At 40.4% G+C, this 27,035-nt stretch overlaps 1 protein-coding gene and 1 pseudogene across 3 annotated transcripts in view; both read left to right on the forward strand.

Annotated features, from left to right (window-relative positions):
- Nucleotides 1-27,035, forward strand: part of PHYHIPL (phytanoyl-CoA 2-hydroxylase interacting protein like) — a 449,794-nt gene that overhangs the window by 202,419 nt on the left and 220,340 nt on the right. The gene's annotated exons all lie outside the window — the stretch shown is intronic.
- On the forward strand, nucleotides 25,470-26,337 carry LOC119509801 (annotated as a pseudogene).

A 27,035-nucleotide genomic window follows, 5' to 3' on the forward strand; every position in this document is an offset into this window, starting at 1 on the left:
AAGTGCTGGGAGTTCTAGAAGTTAGAATGCCCAACCAGCATGCTTAGGGAGTCTTAGTGGGATTTTGCAGAGTATGCCGCTTGTCTCTCTCAGATGCTTTAATAAGCCCAGCAAGGCAGCTAGGGTGGACATTTGGATTATGAAATTCACTATGTAACTTTTTTATCACCAGTGTAGCATTCCTGGTGCCCTCCTCTGGAACTGTTATACCTCTTATCTATTTATAAAATGCTTTCATTGATCTTATTTATTTTTGTCAGTGTTTATTTTTCCATTTAAGTTCTTCAAAACTTCACTCACGAACACCTACTCTGTGCCAAGCCCTGTGCTTTGTGTGGTGGGCTATACAGAGAGGTAGAAGGTTTGCCCCTGTGATGGTGAGTGTGCTTTGGTGGTCAGCAAAAGTAACAAAAGTCTGGCTAACTTATTGCAAGGCTATTGGGTAGTTCAGAGAAGGGCTGGAATAGCAGGCTGGGACCACAACAGGATCTGGTAGGTATAGGGGGCCAAGGTAGTAGGAAAAGTTGGACAATTCCTTAGGTCACTAGAGTAACCTAGAGTAAATCAACTATTTTCCCCACTGCTGAGACACTTTGTTCAAATTTCAAAGCCCTGGGAATGAAATTCCAACTAGCCTAACTTGAGACACTTGCCCTTGGGAAGAAGAAGGACAGGAAACCTTGGTTGACTGTCCCGTAAAGAGTGCACACAGTGGGAGGGAGAGTTTTCCAAAAGAAAAATAGGCTGCTGTTTTCAAGGTTGGAAAATGGATGCTGAACAGCACACCCCCTCAAAAAACAAAAAACAAACAACAAAAAACAAAACCCAGCATAGGACTACTATAGCTTCTTTTTTTTTTTAATTTTTATTGTGATTGTTCAGATACCATACAATTATCCAAAGATCCAAAGTGTACAATCATTTGCCCCTGGTACTCTCATACAGCTGTGCATCCATCACCGCACTTAATTTTTGTTCAATTTATAGAACCTTTTCATTACTCCAGACAAGAAATAAAGTGAAAGATGTAAAAAGAAAAAAAAATAAATTAGTTAAAAAAAAAAAGAAAGAAAAGGAAACTCGAATCCTCCCATATCCCTAACCAGCCCCCCTCAATTGTTGACTCGTAGTGTTGGTATGCTACGTTTGTTACTGGTTATGAAAGAATGTTGAAATACTACTAACTATAGTACATAGTTTGTAATAGGTATATATTTCTTCCCTATATGCCCCTCTATTATTAACTTCTAGTTGTATTGTCATGCATTTGTTCTGGTTCATGGAAGAGTTTTCTAATATTTGTACAGTTAATCATGGACATTGCCCACCATAGGATTCAGTTTTATACATTCCTATCTTTTGATCTCCAACTTTCCTTCTGGTGACATATATGACTCTGAGCTTCCCCTTTCCACCTCATTCATGCGCCATTCGGTACTGTTAGTTATTCTCACATTTTGCTACCGACACTTCTGTTCATTTCCAAACATCCAAGTTCATCCTAGTTGAACATTCTGCTCATACTAAGCAACCACTCCCCATTCTGAAGCCTTGTCCTATATCTTGGTACCTTATATTTCATGTCTATGAGTTTACATATTATAGTTAGTTCTTATCAGTGAGACCCTGCAAAATTTGTCCTTATGTGTCTGGCTTATTTCACTCAGTATATTGCCCTTGAGGTTTTGTCATCAACCCAATTTTTTTTTTTTTTTTAAGATGGTTTTGTTCACACACCATACATTCCATCCTAAATAAACAATCGATGGTTCTCTGTATGGTCACATATTTATGTGTTTACCACCTTCAACACTATCTATATAAGGGCATCCACATTTCTTCCACAAGGCAGGAGGGAGAGTCAAAGAAGGTAGAGAGGCAAAAGAAAGAGGAAAAAAAAATGACAGCTAGGAAGTAGCAAAAGGAAAAATAACCTTAAATCAAAGTAGAGTAAAGAATCAGACAATACCACCAATGTCAAGTGTCTAAGATGCCTCCCCTATCCCCCCCTCTTATCTGCATTTACCTTGGTATATTGCCTTTGTTACATTAAAGGAAGCATAATACAATGATTCTGTTAGTTACAGTCTCTAGTTTATGCTGATTGCATCCCTCCCCCAATGCCTCCCCATTTTTAACACCTTGCAAGGTTGACATTTGCTTGTTCTCCCTCGTAAAAGAACACATTTGTACATTTTATCACAATTGTTGAATATTCTAGATTTCACCAAGTTACACAGTCCCATTCTTTATCTTTCCTCCTTTCTTCTGGTGTCTCACATGCTCCCAACCTTCCTCTCTCAACTGTATTCATAGTTATCTTTGTTCAGTGTACTTACATTGCTGTGCTACCATCTCCCAAAATTGTGTTCCAAACCACACACTCCTGTCTTCTCCTATCACTCTGTAATGCTCTGTTTAGTATTTCTTGTAGGGCGGGTGTCTTGTTCACAAAGTCTGTCATTGTCTGTTTGTCAGAAAATATTTGAGCTCTCCCTCATATTTGAAGGACAGCTTTGCTGGATATAGGATTCTTGGTTGGCGGTTTTTCTCTTTCAGTATCTTAAATATATCACACCACTTCCTTCTTGCCTCCATGGTTTCCCTGAGAGATCCGCACATAGTCTTATTAAGCTTCCTTTGTATGTAATGGATCGCTTTTCTCTTGCTGCTTTCAGGATTCTCTCTTTGTCTTTGACATTTGATAATCTGATTATTAAGTGTCTTGGCGTAGGCCTATTCGTATCTCTTCTGTTTGGAGTACGCTGCGCTTCTTGGATCTGTAATTTTATGTCTTTCATAAGAGATGGGAAATTTTCATTAATTATTTCCTCTATTATTGCTTCTGCCCCCTTTCTCTTCTCTTCTCCTTCTGGGACACCAATGATACGTACATTATCGTACTCTGTTTCATCCTTGCTTTCCCGGAGACGTTGCTCATATTTTTTCATTCTTTTCTCCATCTGCTCCTTTGCGTGTAGGCTTTCAGGTGTTTTGTTCTCCAGTTCTTGAGTGTTTTCTTCTGCCTCTTGAGATCTGCTGTTGTATGTTTCCATTGTGTCTTTCATCTCTTGTGTTGTGCCTTTCATTTCCATAGATTCTACTATTTGTTTTTTTGAACTTTTGATTTCTGCCTTATGTATGCCCAGTGTTTTCTTTACAGCTTCTATCTCTTTTGCAAAATATTCTCTAAACTTTTTGAATTGATTTAGCATTAGTTGTTTAAATTCCTGTATGTCAGATGAAGTGTACGTTTGTTCCTTTGACTGGGCCATAGCTTCATTTTCCTTAGTGTAGGTTGTAGTTTTCTGTTGTCTAGGCATCTGACCTCCTAGGCCACCCCAGTCAGGTTTTCCCAGATGACAACAGGCTCAGGTCACAGAAGGAGGAAATATTCAGTATCTAGTTTCCCTGATGGTTTTTCTTAGAGGATTGATACACCTGTGCTTTTCTGCCTGTCAGGTGCACCTGTCAGCCTGTCACTGGCTGGTGTAAGAGGGTGTGACCTGTGGCTCTCCTCCCTCAGGCTTTGGGGTCTGGTTCTGAAAGGTGGGCAGTAGAGTTGGGCCCCTCACTTTCGTCTTGGGAAGCCATGCCCCCTCCAGAGAGGCCATCTGCATATCAATAAGTTCTTTGTTTCTTTAACTCTGCTGATCAAAGTGCTTTGATTTTAAAATGGTTGAGCCTGTCTTTACTGCAAACTGCTGTGGGCTGAAAATGGCTGAAGCTTTCTCCACAGAGAGAGAAAGGGACAGAAAAGCTCCCAGATTCACCCATCAGTCAGAGATAGCACCTAATCTTCTGGGCTCCCAGTCCTGAGACAGATATGTCCCCGACTCTCCCAAGGTCAGTTGTCACCAAAAGTCTCTGTCTGCTTGTTGAGGATTCGCTGTCTGTATTGAGCAGTTAACATTAAAACCCCAGTTGGAGCTGGGCTGAGAGAGTGCTGCTTTCTAGTACCACGAGACTTCTGTGAGGGAGGGGCTCTTGGCTCTCAGCTCTCAGCACGGGTCCGCAGTTTTACTTACAGATTTTATGCTGTGATCTCGGGCATTCCTCCCAGTTTAGGTTGGTGGATGATGAGTGGACAGTCACGTTTATCTCCCTGCAGTTATTCCAGGTTATTTACTAGTTTTTTGGTCATTTATGAATTGTTCCCCGGGGGGACTAACAGTCTTCCACTCCTCTCTATGCCGCCATCTTAGCTCCTCCTACTATAGCTTCTTGCCCTGAAGATTTTGTGATTAGCCTTGGAAGATGTGACTTCCATGACAAGTTAAATAAAGGAATAAGAGCTGAATAGTCAAACAAAACAACAGCACAAAAACTCAAAGTAATGTTCTGATTAAATTCCATATGAATGGTTTTGAGGATAAAAGCTGTGAGTTCAGAGAAAAAGAAATTATAAGATATTAGAGTAGTCAGGCAACTTACACAGAGCAGGAGCCATTTGATCTGGGCATGGAAGATGGGTAGAATTGATTAGGTAGGGTGTTTTTTATTGTCATTCATTTAATATAATATGTTAATATATGATTCAATATGAAAGTTCTGAGATATACCTGGATTAAAGCAGTTCATACAATTAAGTGCAAATGCTAATTATTCAAATAGAAAGAGATAAGACATGTAACATACTTAGAATAGACCTTTCAAGTAGTAATGTACTTGTTAAATATTAGCCATTATTATTAGCGTTATCATCATTATTTTAGATCAAAGACTATTTGTCCAATTATACATCACTTTCATTTGTATAAATGTGTCTCCAGAAGCTGGATACATACCACTGTCCTGTATGGTATGGTGCAGATACCAGATATATGCATTGACCAAAAACTGCATCCCTGAACTAATTGAAAACTGATCTCTGGGATTCTGCTTTGAAATGCCAACCAGGACAGCAACAACTAGATCTTCACCTAAATTAACCAGGATAATTTTAGATGCACCCAGGCTGACACATCCATACTCTCTCTAGTATGCTGTTCTAGTGTTGTCACTCTCCCTGACAAGACATTCTTATTTGTGCCAAATCAAGTTATTTTGCTGTAATATTTACCTGTGCTAAACCCTGTAGAAATGGAAAACAACTTGTCAGCCTCATCCTTAAAATAGTTCTTACACTTGAATGCCAGTGTCACTTTTTAACTTCCTCTTCAAGCTAAAAACATACCAGCTCCTCTCATTTTTCTTTATAGCTTCCCTGCTTTTTTAAAAAATGTTATTGTTGTTGCTTTTGTTTTTCAGAATCACTTCCAGTTTCTACACATCTCCTTTTATATTTTGTAGAGCAAAACTGTACAGACTGGGTCGTCAGGGAGCTCCACTGAATAGTTCTAAAAGAACTCTCAAGAAATAATAAAAATGAACAATTTTGGAGTAGTTATTATGTGCCAGGTGTTGTGTTGAGCAATTTACATGCATTCTTTAATAGTCAATACACACCTATGAATTAGGCATTATTATTGCCCCCATTTCACACTTATGTAAGGTTTCACAGCTGGTAAGTGGCATAGCCAGGATAATAACCAGATCTGTTCAATACCAAAGCTTTTGCTTGTTAACCCACACAGTATATTACAGTCCATTGAGTTTGGGACCACAGTAACAAACAGATGATTGGATGACCAGGGCCTGAAAGTGCTCTACCTTAGAGCAGTGCTTCTCCAATTTTCTACCCTAATATTTAGAGGACTTGGGAAGAATCACAACGTGTTCACCAGAAATGGGAGAGAATCTTTGGAAACTTGTCTCTTATCTTAAAAATTCACGTACATTTTGCATCCCATTTAATAATATATTAAAAAGTTAAATTATACACATCAAGTAAAATTGAATGTCCAAAAAGTTACATCATATTTATTCTGTTACTTAGATTCCCCAGGGCTCTGGGTAGCCTGAATTGAGAATTAAAGCCAAAGCAATGGCTATAATGGCTTTACCATGGGAAATATTTCAAAGTGACAATGTTTAGTTGCTTCCCTCTCCACAAAAAACTCATCCTGGAAAAGAGCTATAAGAGATTAAGCATCACTCAGAATTACATCCTGGGGTGCACTCCAATAAACACCATCTTCAAAATGTCTGTTAATATAACTCAAGGCCTTGTGCTATGGGGTTATTTAGAATATGCCAGGTAAAATTTGATGATTTTCATTTAAAAATAGTTGGTCTATTCCCCTCAGTACTACTAATAAAGAAATAGAAGAAGCTAGTTGTTTATGAAGCTTATTCTGAGTTTGTGACAGTAGACTTTGTTACATGTATTTAAGAAAATGCTTTTATCTGTGTTCTCTTGTGAATAGGGGTGGAAGAAGGTGAAAGTGTATCAAACTCATCTCAAAGTGTAATCAAATAGTGATCATATGAAGTTAAAAGAGAAGGAAATTGTTTCCTGCTTCATCAACCTAACTTTCATGTTGGTGCTTGTGGTAGTGACAGCCCTTAAAGAGCATCAGGTGGTGGGAGGGTACAGGGAAGTCTGAAGTGAGCTCCTGGAGCTTAGCTCAAAACAAAGGTGATCATATGATTTATCATTCAAACTGGGGCACTCTGGAGAAAGAAAAGGGGCCCTATTAATAATTAGGCCTAGATAACAGACATAAACTGGGATTACCCTGGAGTCAAAGTCTCAGGAATGTTCAATAAAACTAAAATTTTAATGCTCACCTATCTAGTTTCAGGTTGCTTTTTCTTTTCTTTTCTTTCTTTCTTTCTTTTTTTTTTTTTTTGGTGCAATCCATCACTGATTTTGAACTGTGGACAATAGCCCTCAAATTTCAAAATGTTCCTCCCTGCCCCATTCTTGTATCAATGTGACTTTCTTCTTCCTGTCCCATTAGGCATATGTTTATGTGTCTATTTACCAATAATTACATCTAAGCTAGCCACTTTATTGCTTATTCATCTCCAACTTGTGTTCCATTTTGAATGAGATTTTTTTTGCAGCAATAACATGGTTAGTCAGTTTTCCTCCTCATATACATGTGTAAGTTTGAGTTTGCCCCCAGTTGTATTCTTTATAATTATTGGATTTCCACTTCATTTTGAGGGACTGTTTCACAAGCAATCTGCACCAACTTTGATTCCTGATTTAAAGGTGTTGGCAGCCCTTGCCAACTTTGACCTAACTGCCACCTTAATTAATGATTGCTGATGTTGATCTCAGGAGTGCTCAGTCTGACACCAAGGAAAAAGTCCTCCAAGGTCATTCTAACTGCTGTAAAAGATAAGCCCCCAAATTTTATTGGTTTAACAAAACAGAAATTCTCTCTTGTTCAGATAAAAACTGAAATGGGTATCCCTGACCAGCAGGATGACTCTCCTCTAGGCAGTGATCGAGAGACTCAATTTCCTTCCCTCTTATGGCTTTTATGCTAGCCCTAGATGTGGCACACATCACGTTAACACATCTTCTGTTAGCTAGAAACTTAGTCACATGACCATACCTCACTGCAAGTAGCTTGGGAAATGCAGCCTAGCTCCATGCCCAGGAGGAAGAGGTAATAGGTTTGGTAACAGCTAGCCAGCCTAGGCCACAGATATGATTCTTTTATCCCGTTTTCTTGGCATATTAAGAAAGTATTCTACCTAGTACAATGGGTTCAGGACTTAGTCTATTCCATTTCTCCTTGGGGTACAAATACACAGAATCCAAAGTGTTGTCGAAGCCCTTGCAGAGGCAGTAGATCAAATAGACTCAGTTATGACCTTGAGTAAGTTACTTAACCACTATAAACTCAGGTTTACTCAGCTGCAAAATTTAGATAAAAGTGTCTAGCATCATTTCTGGTCCATAGAATGCTCAGGTAGTTATTATTAAAATTATTTATTATGGCTTCATAATGGAATGAGCTATGCACTACTATTTGATTAGTTTGGTTTAGTTTAGTTTTTTTTTTTTTTTTTTTTTTTTAAATTTTGTAGTATCTTTTCTACAAAGAAAGTAAATTAACTGGTTTTTATGGAACGACACTGCACTAAGGCATAATGTCACCTTTCCCAGTGCCCAGGGCTTCCTTCAGTCCTCCAAGAATTACTAAGCAATCATTAGTGGCTGTAGGGCCTCCTCAATGCCCATAAGTCCTATTGATAATACACCTAGTTTCTCAATGCATGTTTCAATTATTTCCTTCTTTATTCTCTTCAGGCTTTCCATTTTCCATTATAAAAAGAACTTTATTCTGGGCTATTTCTGAGTACCATCATCGGGTACTGTTGCAGGATGCAATAAATGCCAGTTCAGGAATTATTGGAATTAACATGGTAAATTGCTCAAAATCAGATTTCCATTAGACACTATTTTCTGGCACTGTATGCACTATCAGTCTTATATTTTCATTTGCTTTCAGGAAAGAGAATATCATAGGCTTATATATATATATATAGCAGGAAAAGGAGGGAAAAATTCCATAATAGGCACTTACATACCTATCAAGTAGGTACTGATATCCTGATTTTAATAAAACAAGTAAACTGAAATGCAAAGACACCACTTGACATGTCCCATTTTGAAAGCAGCTGTAGGCTCCACAGATGACACATGGTATATTCTAACCCAGAGTTTCTCAAGGTGTGATCAAGGGACTACTTAATTCGGGATCATCGGAGCCCCAAGCAAGATCCACAGAACCATAATCTCTGAGGGTGTTTCTCAGAAAGCTGCATTTTAAAGTCATCACCAGTAATGTCAGAGCCCCACTGTAAATCAGCTGGTCACTGCAATCCGTCCCACAGAAACCCCTCCAGCTAAGGTCAGCCATGATCTCCTGGTTCTCACTCCATTGAGCCTCTCAGCCTATTACTCCTTTCTTGAAATTTTTACTCTTGGCTTTTTAACAATTCCTGCTCTTGGTTCTAGGCACTCGGTGTTTTGTTTTGTTTTGTTTTGTTTTTTCCTATCTTCCTAGTGAGTTCTTCTTCTGCCCACATTTTAAAAGCTAATGTATCTCAGAGTTACATCCAAGGTCAAGTGTTCTCCTCATTCACATTTTCCTTCCACAGGGTTGCTAAGATCCCTTACCTGCTGTACATTCTCCTGCCCTGAGATTCAGACACATATATCCAGTGATCCATTATTTTTGTCCACAGACACCTCAAAATTCAGCATATCCCAAACTGAACTAATTCTGCACAAACATGACTCTGTTTATAAAGGAATTTATAAAACATTTTATTGAATTTTAACATACATACTTATGATAAAAACAATAAGAGTATATTTAAGGAATTTCTAGAAAGTGAGAACCTGTGGAAGAAGCACTCAGATCAAGAAATAGGAACTTACAGCAGCCAGTAGCTCTCCCATTGCCTCCTTCTAGTCATTATCCTCCCTCATCTAAGACTAACACTATCCTGACCACTAATGCTGTAGATTAGGTTTGCTTGCTTTTGAATGTTATGTAAGTGTAATCATATACTGTGTTCCCTTGGTGTGTGGCTTCTTTACCTCAATGTTATGTTCAGAAGATTATCCATGTTGTGGTATGTAGCTCTAGCATATTCATTCTAATACTTATGTGGTATTCTATTGTATTCGTAAACCACAATTTATTTTTCCATTCTACTATTGATGGACTTCTGGGCTATTTCAAGTTTGAGGCTCTTGTGAATAATACAGCTATGACATTTTTGTACATGTTTTTTGGTGAACAGATGTACAAATTTCTGTCAGGTACATTCCCAGGAGTGGGATTGCTGGGTCCAGGTTACACATAAGCTTAACTTTAGTAGATGCTTCCATTTTTCCAAAGGGTCGAGTCAATTTATACTCCATCAGTGTATGTGAGTCCTGGTTTTTCCTTCCTTGTCAACACTTGGTATTGTCAGCATTTTAAAATATCAGCCATTCTGGTGTGTGTGAATTTAATTTGTATTTTCTCGGGGAATAACCAGTCCTTTTTTTTTTTGCATTCTCTGTGTCATTAGGTTGGTTGTACCATCCACCCAGTTGGCAAACTACGAACTTGGATATCATCCTTGTCTCTTCCCTTTCTTTACCCTCACATGCTTATTTGACCACACAAATATTTCTATAATCCCTTGGCTCACTCTCATCAACTACTGCAATGTCCTAAGTGGGGTTCTCCTTCTCCTTGCTACCCAAATAAAGTATCCACAGAGCCATTAGAGTGATCTACTTCAAGCCCAAATCTGCCATGTTTCTGCCAAGCTTAACCACTTCCTTGGCTCCCCACTGCCTCTAAGAGAAAGTCTAAGCCTCTGAACATAGTATATAAGACCCGCCAGGATCTGGCTCTTGTTTCCCATCTGGCCTCATGGCTCATCATTTCCTGCCACTTGCTCCACACTTCAGCAAGCCACATTCTTGCCTTCATGTCTCTTTTCCTCTGCAAATGCCTTCTCTTCCTCCTCCTTATTGCAAATCCATCCACATGCCCTGTGCAGCTCTCCCAGAAAAGCTTCAGTTTACAGTAAGTCAAAGAAATGACTGCCAAACTTTGAGGTATTTCCTCTCCACAGAATGTTTGTATTTTAAGACGAGAATGAAAAACCAGTGTCACACAGTAGAATTTCTGGCATTAGTGCTCATGTGGAAGAAATACAAAATTATACCATAAAGCTTGCAGCCTATGCATAAAACAGCCCTTTGAAATAACAGTTCTTGCGTGCATTTATAAAAGAATAAATCTGCAAATCCTTTCACTACATTAAATTACAGGTGGATCAAAGCTTTGAATACATATATACATCTAAGAGTGTTAGAAAAAAATATCTTTTCACATACTTTTGTGATAGGAAAAGCCCAAGTGTCATAAAAAAGAAACTATGAAAAAAAGAGAGAAATTTGATTCCATAGGAAAATAAGGCAAAAGATGAATGCAAAAAAATCAGTATAAATATGGTCAAATGACAATGATGAATTTGGTATGGGGAACCTGAATTTCTATATATCCTTAGTGCCTGCTCAAACTGGTGTGGCCTTTGAGGAGAACAATGTGGCACTATGTGTCAAAATGTAAAATGTTCCTTTAACCAAGCATTCTCCTTGGGGCATGTATAGTTAGAAAAAAACAATAATAAAACTATTTTTAATAAATAAAACCTTTGTAGTTGGCTATATATTGGCCTGAATTTAGGGTCTGTGAGAGATTGCAGAGGAGCAGTCAGAGAATGAGGAAAAAGGGCTTCCACACAGCCAACCAGCAAGAATGGATTTTCATTTCAATTGCAGTTTCAATGCTCCCTGTCACTGAAAAGGTAACTATTTCATCCTCAGATAAAAACAGGAGACTTTCATCCTAAACGTGGCAGGTGGTGCCGACAATTCCCAAGGTCTTCTTTCCTCTGCCAATGGACGTCCCTTGAGGAGCCTGCCCCATCTCAGCCTCCCCCTAGGGTCCCTTGTCAGTAGGAGTATGACACTTGGGGTTTGCACTGCTGACCTAAATTGAAGTATTTTCTCCGTCTTCCTTCCTTTCTCCCTGTCCCCTTCACATAACCTTAACAGCTTTTCCCTCAGTTGCTGATTTCCATCTTTTAGGTGTCCTAGGAAGACGATCGAGTTCTAGTTTTTACAATAGACAAAAAGAAAAATGCCCCCTGCCAGGAGAGGAAACAGGATGCTAAAGTGGTGCCTCATCTGTCCCACATAAAGTGCTTCTGTCTGGATCTTCTCCCAGAATCCGTGGGAGAAGAGGCTGCCGCCAGTGTGCTTTTTCAGATGGGGTTTGGCAAGTCTGGGATAGTCTCACTTCCCTCTGTGCTGTGGGAACACTCAGGCCAGATTACAGGAATGCAGTCTCTTTGGGGTTTGCCCTCAAAATGCCTCTAGAAGCTGAGGCTGGTGCCCTGGTGCATTATCTGCACAGGGTAGGAGACAGCCAGACTCCAGTCAGCTTACTTGGGTGACTCAGTGCTTTCCTTGCAAAGGCCTTTCTAAACTGGTCCCTAATGTTCACAGATACCACCTATTTCTCTCTAGATAAACAGAACCAGAGTTTAGTACCAGGACACATTTTCAAGCATTTGATCTTTGGCCTAGAGAACAAATGCACAGTCCTCTTTGCTCATTTACATCAAGTATTGTCATGGACTTAATAGCTTAATATATATTCTGAATATTTCTGTCCATATTGGTTGGTGTTTTTTTTTTTCTTCCCGGAAACAGGCATGACTTCTAATTCTTTTAACCATGCACTGGATAAACTCATTTTATACCCACTTTGAAGAATTAGAGCACAGGGATTCTCCAAGAATCAAACTGGAAAAATCTTATTAAAATGCACATCTAATCATGTGCATTTGCATTACTGCTGTATTAGTGTGGTGGAAATAAAGATGACAGGTTTAAACTTCTAAATTGAGTCTCTGCATCTGGTAGATGGTATGGGAGAGGCTCTAAGTGACTCCTTGCTCTTGTCTGCTTGTTGTTTTGGAGTTACAAATATACCTTTTGCCCTTTTGTGGAACTGCCTTAGTAGTTTGAGCAAATCCTTAAGGGAAATCCTTACAACTATCCTTTTTATTTTTTTTTATTTTTTTTTTGTAATTAGGAATCTCCTGCAAGGAACAGCCCCACCCCTTTTCTTCCTAAGCCAAGTATTCTTGTGAATGGGATTTTTGGACAAAGGTGTCTTAAGACGTAGAGGGGCTTTAGGCAGAGATTTTCTGATGTGGAGGTGGGGTGGGAAGGGGGTTTGTGCTGTGGGCATTTCTGGCAGAGGAAAGACGAAGGTGGATCTCATCATTAATCAGAGCCCCTGGATGCCACCGTCAAAAACCTGATTCAGAGTAGCTCAAGCAATGATAAGGGTAATGGGGGTGGGACATGGGGAAACAGTGGAAATGCGTCTCTGACCAACCAAGTTTTAGGAAGGGGGTAAGAATCAGGACCGCTTTGGGGACTGCGGTCGCAGCTACTACGTCGGGAGGCGGCCGGTTGCTGAACCCTCGGCTCTCCGCGTTGCTCAGAGGGTACCGGTGGCGGGGGCTCTTTCCCGGAGGCAAGGGCGAGGCGGGGGACTTGGCCAGGTCCCCGGCGGTGGCGTGCAAGGTGTGGAGGGCGGCGCGAGGAAACAGGCGGGACACTTTTTTCAGGAGGGTAAAACCAAGAGCCTTTATTCAGGGGTGAGCACAAGTTATATAAGGCGGCAAGAGGGCGGGGTTGGTGTAGGGGTGAAAGGGCCTTAAATGGTAATGCTGAGGGGATAAAGGCTAGGATTGGTTCTGAGAGGACGCGGAAGCTGTATGCCGCGGGCGGGAGTTGCTCTGGCAACGGTGCATGCGCACTGGCGGTGGGGGAAGTTGCTCTTGCAACGGGGAGTGTGCGGGCAGGATAAAGGGGGCGGTTTTCTCCGGCAAGCTTCCCCTAATGGTTGTATTTTGGGTGAGGAAATGGGGCCTGCATCCGGCTCCACTTTCTCAGGCCCGGGGGGCTGTGGAGGGCGCTACCGCCCGTGCCCACCACCCTCCCCAGGGGCGGATCCGGGCCCAGGCCCGCCAAGTTGAAGCACGTAATCAGTATCCCGCAGGGGACTAGAAGGACGACACTGAAAGCTATCACAAGTCTCTCAGTGGTTCATGTTTCTGCTTCTCTCTGTGGGCCAAAATCTGCATAGTGTCTTCTAGCCAGAAATTATTTTGTCTACGAGGCACTGGTAGGGTCACAGCCGCTGGTAGCTCTAACCGCTTTTCATCATTTCCCTAACACGAAACACGTGCCTACAGCGTAGCCTGCTTGACTTATGTACCCAGCCCCTGGCCAATCACCGAGGCAGGGGAGCCCAGGTCCTCTGATTGGTCCACTGCTTGTCTGTCCTCCATCATGAGACCAATGACCGTGGCTCGGGAGGCAGGGTTATGAGGTCTCGTGAGAAGATGGCTGCTTTCAGACTAGGCTTTAAAGCAGCTCACCCGCGGAAGGAGTAGGCTACACAAGCAGCACTCCGAAGGTCCTGTGCAGTTATCCTGCAGGAGACTCTTTAAGTGGCACCTGCATCTGCAGCATGCTCCTCATAAGCATGCTCATGATCTGCATCTACCTTTTAGTCTCATGCCTCCTGCACCCTGAGCTTCAGCCATTCTGAGAAAATTTCAGTTCCTCAAGCCACTCTGTTCCGTTCTGCACCTGCCTGCCTTATCAGTTCAGCAAACTCCTGTGTAACTTTCGAGAGACGCCTTGGAAAGACAATCCTGGATCACCGTCTTTCCCCAGGCAAGTTGTTCTTCCTATGGGTTTCCATAGGTTCTCTTTCACATTACTGTAGTTATTGGCATCCAGCCATAATTAACACGACTGGTTTGTTTATATGTTTTACTCTCTCCTCCTGCAGACCATGGGATTGACGGCGCTATTCATCTTTGTACTTAGACCCTAATACAGACCCCGGCACTTCGTACATGTTTGTAGAATGAGCAGGTGGATTAATGAATAAAGGGGAGGGGAGGGAGTGAGGGAAGAAGGAAAATCATTTAAATCTGACCATGTTTAAATGTACTTTAGAGGTTAGGAAGGCTTCCAGTCTTTCAAAGTCTGCTTGTCAAAGCAGTTTGTATTGGAACCAAGTTTATAAATTGTAGGGCAGTAGGTGCAGAGCAATCCTCAACATTGTATTTAAATTGATTAAGGTACCCATAGCAGCTGGTACGCACCTGGGGGAGGGAAGCGTCCTTGGAACAGCTGAGAGAGCTAATTGAAGATGAGAAAATCGCAGGGTTTCACACCAAGGAAAGCATATGTTTTGCATTTTCCAGGGCAGTTTTGATTTTAAACATTCTGTCCCATTGTCTCCTTAAACATACTAGTTTCTTTTAGACCATTGTCCTGGTATCTGGGTAGGGAGATATGATAATACGTAAAATTAATCTCTCTTTCTAATTGCTAATAGAAAAGAGAGGCAAGAAAGCAGCCACAAAGGGACTGAGGAGAATGATAAGGATTTCCCTTATTTGAACCTTTCAACCTAGTAGAGTAATCTGGCTACATGAAGCAGAGAAAAGCAGCAGACTTCCAGAACTCTGGAGCCAAGCTTTGGCAAGGGCTTTTGATGTCCATTGGAGCTGAAGCTTAAGTAAAAGCTTTATCTAGGGTGAGAGAAAGGGAAATGTACTACTCAAATCTGTGAGAAATTCTTGAACATCCAATGTTATCATTTTAGGATAAATCATCAGAGTATCACATTTATTGAGGAACTTGAGATCTTAAATAAATTTTCATCTTTGTGGAGAAAAGCCTATTTCCCTCTCTTTTAGTCAGAGTTATGGGAAGCCTGGCCCACAAATCAAATAATTTATTCCTACTTTTTGATACTGATTTTTAATTTTTTTAAAAAATAAAACAGTGGTCCCCAATACTAGATAATCTTTAAAATCTGCAGGGACACTCCATCAGTATTTCACCACCCAATCTTGTTCTAGATTCTAATTTGGTAGCTCTGGAGTGGACCCTGTGTGAAGGCTTTTTTTATTTTTTTTTTTAGAGAGCATCTAAATTCTGATTTATTTCCACTTCCCTTTAATCTGGTTAATCTGAAACATGTAAACCATAGCTATGCAATAATAAATCAATTCAATATAAAATTTGACAGATTAAGTCAATGAAGTTTCATTTGATCCTGTTTTTAACAATACTTTGTTGAGTACCTGTGTGTTACATAATCTTCTGGGTACTGGTGATTGAAAACAAAGCAGAAAAAGAAAAAAAAATCTCATAGATCCCACAACTTATTTGATCTTGTGTGAAGGCTTTTTAAGAAAAGCTTCCCAGCAGTTCAGATTTAGAGGACTAGTCATTCTCTGGGTATGGTTTGATCCAATTCAGTTAGAATCACCTGGGTGCTTACCAAAGAGCAGATTCACAGGACAAATAGGCCCTGCCTGGGGCCTTTTGAATTAAGAGCCCCTGTAGGAAGAGGTCAGAGATCTTCATTTTTGATTAGTCCCCAGATGACTTTCATACTCACCGATACTTGAAATCCGCTGTGTAAACTGTATTTAAATAGTCATAACCCTGCCACAATTAATTGGTTTCTAATTTAGAATAAATAAATATTTGTGACTATTAGTATCTGCCTCATAATTTATGAATAATATCTTGGTTAACCTGAATGCTCAGAGAATTGGGAATTTTAGTTAATTTGATTTTACGGCAAATTCATACTTAGCTAAATGTAGATGAGATCTCATCTTCTAATTGTCTGTGGAAATGAACAAAACACCTGAAGGAGAACAAAAGTTATTTATTCAGGGCTTGCTATAGCAAGGGAGTCAGCTATCATCACTTGCATTTGGCAGAGACTCACAGGCAGGCAGGGGAGTGAGAAAATTTTATGTTGGAAAACTCAGTTGAAAAATGGGCAAAGGACTTGAATAGACAGTTTTCCAAAAAAAGATACAAATGGCCAATAAGTACATGGAAAGATGTTCAAGATTATTAACCACTAGGGAGATGCAAATCAAAATGTACAATGAGATACCACCTCAAACCCACTAGAATGACAACTATTTTAAAAAAGGAAAATAACAAGTGCTGGTGAGGATGCAGAGAAATAGGAGCCCTAGTGCATTGTTTATAGGAATGTAAAATGGTACAGCTGCTGTGGAAAACAGTTTGGCAATGCCTTAAAGTTAAAGATAGAACTACCATATGATTTGGTAACCCCACTTCTAGCTATATACTTAAAAGAATTGAAAGCAAGGACTAGGGCAGATATTTGTACACCAGTGCTTAACCAGAATTATTCACAACAGCCAAAAGGTAGAAGTAATCCAAATGTCTATCTGGAGATGAATGGACAAAATGTGGTATTTATATACAATGACATACAATGGACTATTACATAGCATTAAAAAGGAATCAAGTTCTGATACATGCCACTACATGTATGGACTTGAAGACATCATGTTGAGTGAAATAGGACACAAATGGATGATATTATGTGATTCTGCTTATATGAAATGGCTAGGATATGTTAACTCAGAGACAGACAGTAGAATACAGTTTATGGGGAAGGGTAGAGGGAGGAATGGGGAGGTAATGCATAATAGGGGTAGGGTTTCTGTTTGGAGCAATGGGAAAGTTCTTGTAATGGCTGGTGGTGAGGGTAGCACAACATTGTGAATGTGATTAATCCCGTTGAATGGTGTGCTTGGGAGTAGTTGAAATGGGAAAGTTTATGTTGTATATATGTTTCCACAATTAAAAAAACAACAACTGAAGAGACAGTGACAATAAATACAATGCATAATCCTGGACTGGATTTAATAATGGAGGAGAAAAGGCTCAAAAGGACATTATTTGGACATAGGAAAAAATTAGAATATAGACTGTAAACTTTATACAATGCTACATTTCTTTTACTTGATAACTGTACTTAAAGTGGTTATGTAAGTGAATATCCTTGTTCTTGGGAAATATACATGCAAGTATTATGTGCTTAAGAAGTATGATTTATACAACCTACTCTCAAATGTTTAGAAAATAGATAAATGTTTAGAAAATAGGTAGGTAGCTAGATTGATCAATAGAATGATATGGAAAATGTGGCAAAATGTTAAAATTGATGGATTTGGGTATTTTGGTGGGGGGGTATGTTGGGGTTCTCTGTGTGGGCTTTGTGTTATTTTCTGCAGCTATCTTGTAAGTTTGAAATTATTTCAAAATAAAACATTTAAGAAGGAAAAAAAGTGGAAGCTTTCAGGTATGCCCTGTTGGAGGCTGTAGGCATAGGGAGGCTGGAGGAAGGCTAACTAGAAGCTGGGCGTCCTATCTGATGCATTTGGGGAGCATATTTGGCTTTTTTCTAAATTAGAAGGGATATGTGCAAAAATTAGGGAAGCTGCCAGGTATTGAGCAAGTCCTGGCTGTTTTGTGTCAGTTGTTACCGGGATAGTAGTTTGACCTCACAGGGTGTTTGCTATATATAGTGGCCAGCTCCCATACTGATCATTGTAGGTAGTTTTCTGGTCTGATTTACTGCTGCTAGTGGGTCACAGTTCCTGCTTATTGTCTATTTGTATCTACAGTCTCTTTTGACATTTCTGGAAATCCAGTGCTACAGCTCACCATGGTTTTATTTGCATGTAGGACCCATGAGTCTCCAGAGAAAGACTATCCTAATTGAAGAGAAGCCGAAGAACTCACACTTGATCCAAAGGCAGTAAGCTGGTACCAGAAGGGAGGGCAGCTAGGGAGAAGAGGTAGTAAAAATAAGAACTTGAAACACCAAAAATGAAAACTTTGAGAGTACTTAGGCTAATTACTGGTCAATATCACAGACCAAACATGAAGGGAGTGAGGAATAATTTCCCATGTTTCAAGTGGCTGGGGAAGTGCATACTGTAGCACAAGAATTGTGGCTTCTGCTTGACCAGTCTTCCCTGAGTGGGAGAAATGGGAGACGACCCACACATATGAACTCTGAGGTCAGAAGAAAGCCCTGTAGCTAGAGTTTCTGAGTTGAAGAGCTTAGTGATCCCTGCCTGATGCAGAAAGGATAATAATCTTCCCAGCATTTGAGATGCAGTGCTAGGGACTCCCTGAAATCATTTTGGGAGGTTTTTGGAGTCGGTGGTTTTCTTGTAGATTGCAGATGTACCTGGAACTGGAGAAACATTCCTTTGCTACTGTTTTCATGAGATTCATAATGCTTAAGGAAATAGGGATGATATATGGTTCCTCTGTTGAAACTCTTTCTAAGATGCATTCGGCCCTGCTGCTGCCACAGTAATTGGAGTAATGAAGGTCACCTGCAGTGGTGAGGCCGCGCACTGGACTGCTTCACTCTGAAGACCTGTGTTCTAATGCTTGGGTCACTCTCTGCTGGGAGACCTTTAGCAAGCGTTAGGTTCCTTCCCAATTTATTGCCTAGGGTTTTGGGATGATTAAATTAAATAATGAATGGGCAAGTGCTATACAAATGTTAGGTGGGCTGATTATAATTGAATTTGCTCCTGATTGAGGAGTCTTGGTGATACGTGAACAGTTCCCTAGATCATTTGTTCTAGGGGTTGTACCTACGAACCTGTAGAACTTTATAAACTATGTCTGGGCCCAGACCCTGGATATTCTGATGTGGGGGGAAGGAAGGCATTTACTTATATATTTAAAATTCTTCAGGTGATTCTTAGGGATACCAGAGGTTGAGAACTACAACTTTAGAGTGGAAGTTGGTGATGACCTGAGTTATGACTCTCCCGAACAAACAGGTCTGTGCTGCGGGAGGACGCTCAGCAAGCCCTTGAAAAGTTCACTAAACTCTCCATGCTTCATTTTCCCCATTTGTAAAATGCAGAGCTGGACTAACCAGTGAATATTTACCTTTTAAAACCACAGATTCTTTCATTCAGCGAGATTCTTACTAAGATGCTTTAGCATGTAAAACAGAAAGAAGCAGAGCTGCTTTGATTTCTTCTCAGTAGCACCCCAGGAGATTCTGAAAACCACTGCCCTGTGGTCGATCACAGCCCTTCTAGCACTAGAATTCTTGAGGCGCAGGAAATTTATGTTCATTTGTACCAGCTCTTTATAGGAGGCCAGAATATTCATGGTATGTACATTCTGAAAACTGTGAATTAAGGCCAGTAGGTAGACAGAGCTGGACTTTTGCATTTGCTCTCCTCCTTTCCCTGCCTTGCCGTGCCCTGCTTCCCAGGCTCTCTTGCCAACTGGTTTGCAGCTTGGTTTGGCCAAAAAGATGTGCTGGCTAGAGATGGGAGAACAGGAGGACATAAAAACCAGGGAATTTCAACCCTTCTTTCTCTGCATTAGGTGATGTTTCTGGCAGCTAGGAGCCATTTCCCCCATCATTCCAAAGCAAGCCTGCTCTAATAACACTCCTCTTTCCCACTGTTCCCAAGGATGGTGGCAGCTTTCTGCTCTTGCTGATCTCTGTGTTGCCTCCCACCACTCCCTTTGTCCTTGCAGCTCTTCCAGCATCTCTGTAATGAGGACCTTTACTGTAAGGAGTGTTAATTTCCTTCTCTTGAACTATCCAACAAGGACTCTGATGAAATCCTGACTGATTGTGCTATGTTGGGATTGCATAGAGGAGGACCTGGGAAAAGGTGCTAAGGAGTCTGCATTTTATTTTAATGCCTTAATGTTGGGAACTTTGTGTTTAAGGAAAATATAGTGATCCCACTGCGGGTGCTGGATTAGAAATACATATGAGAGAAAATGAAGGGCGAATGTTACCGACCATAATACAACACGACTATCACTATTTAAAATGTTTTTAAATAAAATGTTTTGCACGCTTTTCTGCTCTTGTTTTTCTTGAGGATGGTCTTGTTTCTAGCTCCTGTAGGGGATGGAATTCTGTTCCCAGATAACCCTTGGCTACCTGATCCACCATCTTTTTTTACTTTGACTTTCTAATGAAAGGATCAGGGTCAAGATGAAAGCATAGAGTGACCTAACTCACCACATTAAAGGAATTCCACAATAAAGGAGGTGAGGATGAGTAAAGAAAAGTTCTAAAAAGAATATTTGCTTACCCGAGAGAAATGTAAACATATGTCTACACAAAGACTTGCACACCAGTATTCTTAGCAGGTTTATTCATAATAGCCCAAAATTGCGAACAGCCTAAATGCCCATCCACTGATGAATGGGTGGACAAAATGCATATATCCATACAAAGGAATATTTTTCAGTAGTAAAAAAGGAACAAATTATTGATACATCCTACGGGGGTTGGTGAACTTTAGACACATTATGCTAGGTGAAGGAAGCCAGACAAAAGAGGCCACATATAGTATGATTCCATTTATATCAAAAAAAGGCAAAGCTATAGAGACAAAAAAAGTTGATTAGTGGTTGCCTGGTTTGGGATGAGTTGGGGGATAGGTATGGGGATTAACCCATAAAATGGGCATGAGAGACCTTATTGAGTGATGGAAATATTCTAAAACTGATTTATGGTGATGATGCTCTACTTGGGAAATGTACTAAAAAAAAATCATTGAATTGTACTGTTTAAAAGGATGAATTATATGATTTGTAAAATATACATCAGTTGAAGTTATTTTTTGAATGGAGAAAGGTAATAGGTGGCAGCACTGTTTTAGTCTAGGTCTTTTTAGATACCAATTATTTACTATTTCATTTTCAGCTTTTTAATCCACGTATCTACATAGTTTGCAGGGATTTCCATCACAAAATTATTAAGAACCTTGCTGAAGTCTAAATGGATTATCATTACTCTTGTGCTCTAATATATATGTTCAGTTCTTTTAAAAGAGACAATATGGTCTGTTGTGGTTCAAGCTCTTATAAATGTGTACTATTGAAAAAGACTTTTTTTGAGGGTCAGAAACTTTAAACTCACACCATTATATAAGTCCAAAATGGTCCAATTCTTACTAGAGGTTTGATGAAATACTAACTGGTGCTGAACAGTCTATGCTGAGCAGTTTGAAAGAGAATACTTGCCTTTGTTCTTTGCCCCAGTAGCTGGGAGAAAGGTGATAAAGAAATGCTTTAGAAATAATTTCTGCCCAACATGGTAATAGCTTTAATTCCTGTGATCTGGAGAACAAGAAGCCCTGTTTATCTTGCTTTGTTGTGCCAAAAAGGTGCTTGCTGTGGAAGGCTACTGCTCATAACAGTGCTCAGTGACTCACGTAATAATCTATTGATTCTTCCCACTCTGAGTTTGTCATTACCTCCAGATTAAAGCCCCCTTTTATGATTTCATGTTCACAGATCTGCCATCAACAGACCACTCAATATCTGACCACAATCTTTGAAATGATTGAGCTGGATATGTCATATCTTATTTTTTTTTTTTATTCTTTCATGCTTTTGGTCTAGCAGGGATAAAGAAAATAGGCCTCTACCTCTCCACAGCCAAGCCTGCAGTTTGACTTGGTTGGAAGAGGGGAGGTTACTCTCAGCATCTCTCCACTGTCAGTAGTTGATGGACTTCAGGAAAAATTACTGGACCTTTGATTCTTAATCTACAAAACTGAGACTTCTTACAGTACCTGTCTCCTTCACAGACTGCTTCTGAAGAGGAGATGTAATAGATGCAAACATCTTTTAAAAATATTTACTGGAGGAGAGATTTGGAAACACTTTGATTCTGGGCTGAAATTCAGCTGAATTTTGGACCTCTTGGGGGATATAGGAGAAGAGCAGACTACAGAATTAACCAAAATTGTGCAAGAGCTGCATTACTCTTGGACTCTGAAAGCTCTCTGCTTGGTGATGCTTGCTGTGGGATCTTTGCAGCTGATGGGGGTAATTGGATCTTAAGGGGACTGACAACGATACCTCTACATCACCCTCCAGCCACATATTACTCCCCCCTGCAAAGATGTGCCCATTTGAGATCTAATTCCTGTCTTCTGTAGTCCTCTCCATCGCCATTCCCTTGCCTGCCACATCTAATATTCTTTTCATTTTCCCTTAATCGAAGCCTAAATGCCTGATGTGTGTCAACAATGCCTGTTCCCATGGAGTGCTGCTTCTCCATTCACTCGCAACAAAGAACAAGGCAGAAAATGGCCTCTTCACTGGAGACAAAAGGAGCTGCCCTGATGAGGAAATCTGTTCTAGCTCTTACAGCTAAAATTCCCCTTGTACTTCTTGTTTTCTTTATTGTGTGCCCCCAGAAGCCATACCTCTTTCACAAGGCAATACACACAATAGAGAAAATATTGTTTCTATAACCTGATTCTGGTAAATGTGACCAAAGTGGGGAAAATGATTTGCACAGGGAAATATTGTTTCTATAACCTGATTCTGGTAAATGCGACCAAAGTGGGGAAAATGATTTGCACAGAGATAGGGCCTGCCTGATTACTAAGACACTAAAATATCTTTGCCTATCATGGCTTTATATTGTTGGGGGAACCCAAAAGGCCTCAGTTGTACTTTAAAACATTTGGAAGCAACCATTACCTGTGTATCAACTTGTGCAGGAGCCATACCTGTTATGTGTGAAAACGGAGCAACTATGAGGAAGATAGGGCAGAGAGTATGCAAGGAAGTTGATGTACTCCATGGCTGAGGCACAGAGCCTGCACCAGGACTGGGTTCTTGGAGACAGATGGACCTCTCCTCAAGAGTGTATTAGCATCAGTGTAAACTGATGATCATGGTTAAGAAGCAGACAACACATATTAGGGACAGAGCAGCACAGTATAGAGCCAGAATGAGACAAAATATTGGTGGCCACTCAGAGCTGTGCACTTCACCAACCTGTTCTCAGAGTGATTTGTTGCTGATTTCAGAGTCATGTAATAATCCTGGCTACCTGTCATCCCAATAATTGCAGTCACATAAACACCTGCCATTAAGTTAATGGCTGATGAATCAATACATAATTCATACGGTGTTGATTTAATGTTTCTCAACAAACCTTTTTCTTATTTTTAAGATGGTGTTCCTTACATATTTGCCAGCAGACCCCTCCATCAGTCTCTTAGCTGGGCTTGTTAAAATGCAGAGACTTGGGTGCCACCCCAGTACTTCAGAACCAGACTCTTGAGTTAGGGCCCAGGAACTTGCATTTTCACAAGCTCATGCAGGTGGTTTTTAAGCCCATTAAAGTTTAAGAACCTCTACTCTGAAGTCCCTGGCTAAACAAACCTCTTTAGGTGCTGTTGAAGTAAGTTAAACAAACCAGGTGTCCTCACTGGACTTAGTCTGATTTGGTAGAACTAGTATGGAAGTCAAACAGAATTGGCACCTAACCAAGTATAGTTCAATTCAGGCCAGCTGTGAAAATATCTGAATATTTGGTTAATTGAATTAAAAGAATTGTTATTTTGACATTGTGAAAACATAGTAAAAATCCAGCTCTTTACAATGCCTTCTCATGACTGGAGCTGAGTGGCACAGGGAGACTAATTCATCAAATATGGCTCATAAAGACTAAGAGGGAATTATAAAGTAATACAGCTATAAGGAACCTTAAAGACAGCCTGTGTGGTGCTTTATTTTACAAATGAAGAAATCAGAGCTTGGGGAGGCCTGGTGAACAAGATCATACAGCTCATTGGTGACAACAATGACAGGACCAGAATGTCCTGACACATGGCTTAGGGGGCTTTCTGTGGTGCCTTCCCTGAAACCAGAATAAAAAGGTAAAATAATCTTTTTTTAATTTTTTTCTTAAAAAGTAGCTTCATGTTCATATTTAAAGAATAAAAGGTATACAGTGCATGAACAAAAGTGCTAACTCATGGGCCCAAAAGAAGCTGTAATGATTTGATGATCCAAGTTTGTAATTATTCCTTTGTTTGTTTATTCGTTCATCATTCATTCATTCTTTCATTCAGTATGCACTGTGGAATGATAGTTCTGTTCATACCTAGAGAGATCAGGAAATGCCCTTGGGAAATAGGCCTCACCATTTTGGCAAGATGGCACAGTAGAAAGCTTGCTGTTTGGCTGCCAAGTCCTTCCATCACCTGTGTTCACCTGCCCTATTCCGTCTTCTCTCTCACTGTTTCTCAAATTGAACTGTCTATTCCAGGAAGCCATGCTCATTCTCCCTCCTCACCTTTCCTCTTATAATCCCCCCAGCCTCGTATGCCTTCCCAACAACTTGCTTCTCCAAATTCTATCATTCAAAGACCTAGCTCAAGTTCTGCCTCCTTCAAGACCCTTCTGTCTTCTGGCTACACTCAGTACTAAATAATGTGTCAGCAGTTTTGCTAGTGAGGCTTTCTTTGGTAGGCAGTAGGATATGGCTACAGAACACAGGGATCTTGGCCTACGTTGCTATCCATCTCCCCAGGAAAAGCTCTGACTTGCCTCACAGGGATGTCCAGCTCAGGAATTTTCCTACTCTCAACCCATCTTCTACCCAAATCTGTTCCTCTTCCTTGTTCCCCTTTCACTATTATGTGCCACCATCCAACCTTTACTGTTGTCTGTCACATCATAATAATTGTGAAGATAATTTTTCCTCCTAAATACCTTTAGAACCCACCCACTTCTCTTCACCACCATGTCTGCTACCATTCTTATTGCTGCCACCCTTTCTTACCTAAATTACTTTAGTGACTTCCTAATTCCAATCTTGTCCTTCAATTCTTGCTCCATTCTGATTTTTCTTAAATTCTGATTATATCACTTCCCTCCTTAAACCTTTCACTTTGTTCCTTTTGACTCTGGATAAAGTTCCATCCATTTCACAGCCCTTGTGTGATCAGGTCCCTTCCTTGTCCTCCATCCTCTTTTCTTTCTACTCCCCTACCTTGAACTTTATCTCCAGCCAGACTGAACTGCTTGCATAATGTGTCAGATTCTCTATTGCTACTGGACCTTTGCACATTCTGGTTCCTCTGCCTTGAATGCCCTTCTCCCATGTTTTTTCTTCTTTTTGTTCACTGCTTGTTTTGGAGGATCTAGCTTAGACATTATCTCCTAAGAAACATCTTAGCTTATTGTGGCACTTATCACACTTTATTATACTGACTTGGCTTCCTTGTTTGTCTTCCTCCCTCCTCTTGGAAAAGTGGGATTGAGTCATAGTCATCCTTGAAATCCAGTGCTAATCTCAATCATGGGGGCAGAGTAGTTCTCAATAATTAGTGGATGAATGATAAATCCACTGTTTTGAAAATGAACTGAGCCTGACCCCAGCATGTGTCTTCTGCAGCTGCTGCCCCAGGGTCTTGGGTTCCCAGCACTAGGGTCTTCCATAGGCCTGGCTGTCCCCCTGCCGGCCTCTAGCCCACTTCAGACTCACCAAGAGGACACCATGGAGCACCCCAGAGCAGGAGGAATAAATTCCAGTGAGTGTGAAAAAAATACATCAAGAAAAAAAAAATCAGAGGAATTGGAAATCAATATTATGGATTCTTTGATTGATAGCCATTTGCAGCTGTAGATGTAAAAGATGATTACGGAATCACTAATGTACCTCACATAAATTCAAGGAGAGGTCAAGAAAATGAATGGAACAGGAAAGATGAAACGAAGAAGGGAAAAAAAGCTAAAGGATTATCAATCCAACTATCATCAACAAAGAGATTACAAGCAGAATTAAGAGTCTGCAAAATGCAATAATACAAAAAGATAATCAGCTGGCCAAAGCCGTGGTCAGTGAGGGTACATTTCTTATTAACCTGCTAGGGATGCAGTTACTAAACAAAGATGAAGTAACATTGGTTATTGATGCTGTATTGGAATTAAGACCATTCATAGAAGAAATCCTCCAAGGAAAGCGTTTGACTTTGCTTTTTCAAGGGATTGGAACTTTTGGAATCAGATTGGATTTGTGAAGCTGGCAGAAGGAGATCACTTAAACCCACTTTTGGAGATAGCTCGTAAAACAAACAGGAACACACTCAAATGAAAACTCACCATTGTAAGAATCAAAAATTTTTTTTCAATGTCTCATAGAGATTTGACATCTGCTAATTTGACATCTCCCTTTTGGGGAGCCAGTTTACCTTCACTTTATGATTTTATAATTGAGCTGCTTTGGTATTTGCTGGAATAAGTTAAGAAGCCAAATAAAGGACCTGAAAAGTTAAAATAAATAAATAAAGAAAGAACTGAAATATTGTAAGACCTAATACCTCTAGCATATTACCTGACATGGGAAGTACTTGGTGAATATCAAGTTGCTTTCTCTTTCACCACCCTAATAGATTAAAATCTTCTCGGGGCAGGCACTTTAGCTGCCTTCTTTCCTGTGCCCCTTCTCAGCACTTGACACAGTGTGACAGAGACTGTGAGGCCTTCCCAACCCACCCACATGTTCCTTAACAGTTTCCAGCTTCCCTGACATTTAGGGTTAGGGCCACGTACTGGATTCTGGTCAGCGTGATATTCGTACAAGTGATATTAGCAAATACATCCTGCTCGGACTTCTAGGTGGTTCTTGCCCTGCCATTGCAACCTGGGGGATTACACATAGATTGAGTAGCTAAAAGATGAAGGAGGGCCGCCCAGCCAGCATAGGACTTAACATTAGTGAGAAATAATGCTTCACTATGTTAGCCACTGAGATTTGTGGGGAGGGGAGTGATGTTTATGACCACAGCAGAGCCTGCCTATCTCGACTCAAAGCAACATGGACCAGTGGGAGGTGGTGAGAAGTACCTAT

Source organism: Choloepus didactylus, chromosome 15 (assembly GCF_015220235.1).
Source record: "Choloepus didactylus isolate mChoDid1 chromosome 15, mChoDid1.pri, whole genome shotgun sequence".
Taxonomy (NCBI): Eukaryota; Metazoa; Chordata; class Mammalia; order Pilosa; family Megalonychidae; genus Choloepus; species Choloepus didactylus.